A 398-nucleotide genomic window follows, 5' to 3' on the forward strand; every position below is an offset into this window, starting at 1 on the left:
ACGAATCATGGCATGTATGTGTCACTGACTAAGTGATTTTGACTTTTTGCAACCGAAACCATTTTTACGGATCTGATATTTTTTGCGACCTCGTTGCAACCCTGATTCTTTAATGACCTCTCTGAAATGCTGACCATTTTGTGCCCCCCTTGCATTTCTTTTAGTTTTTAGGCGAGACTGACCTTGGTGCTATTTTCTGGATTTCGATCTTTTAATGGCAAGCTTTGTAACCAGACCTTTTGAGGACAGTTTTTTACGGCTCTGACTTTTTGGTGACATTTTTGTAACCCCACAGCCTTTTGCAACACCTTCTTGAATGACTGGTTTTGAGATTTTGAAACCATTTTTGTAAAACTCTAAAATGTGTGATGTTTGCGACGCTGATATTTATATCAGAC

General features: G+C 38.7%; 1 protein-coding gene across 1 annotated transcript in view; it reads right to left on the reverse strand.

Moving 5' to 3' along the window:
• The window catches only part of LOC119592604 (UNC93-like protein MFSD11), a 10,581-nt gene that overhangs the window by 5,444 nt on the left and 4,739 nt on the right, over positions 1–398 (reverse strand).

The sequence above is a fragment of the Penaeus monodon genome, chromosome 30 (assembly GCF_015228065.2).
Source record: "Penaeus monodon isolate SGIC_2016 chromosome 30, NSTDA_Pmon_1, whole genome shotgun sequence".
Lineage (NCBI taxonomy): Eukaryota > Metazoa > Arthropoda > Malacostraca > Decapoda > Penaeidae > Penaeus > Penaeus monodon.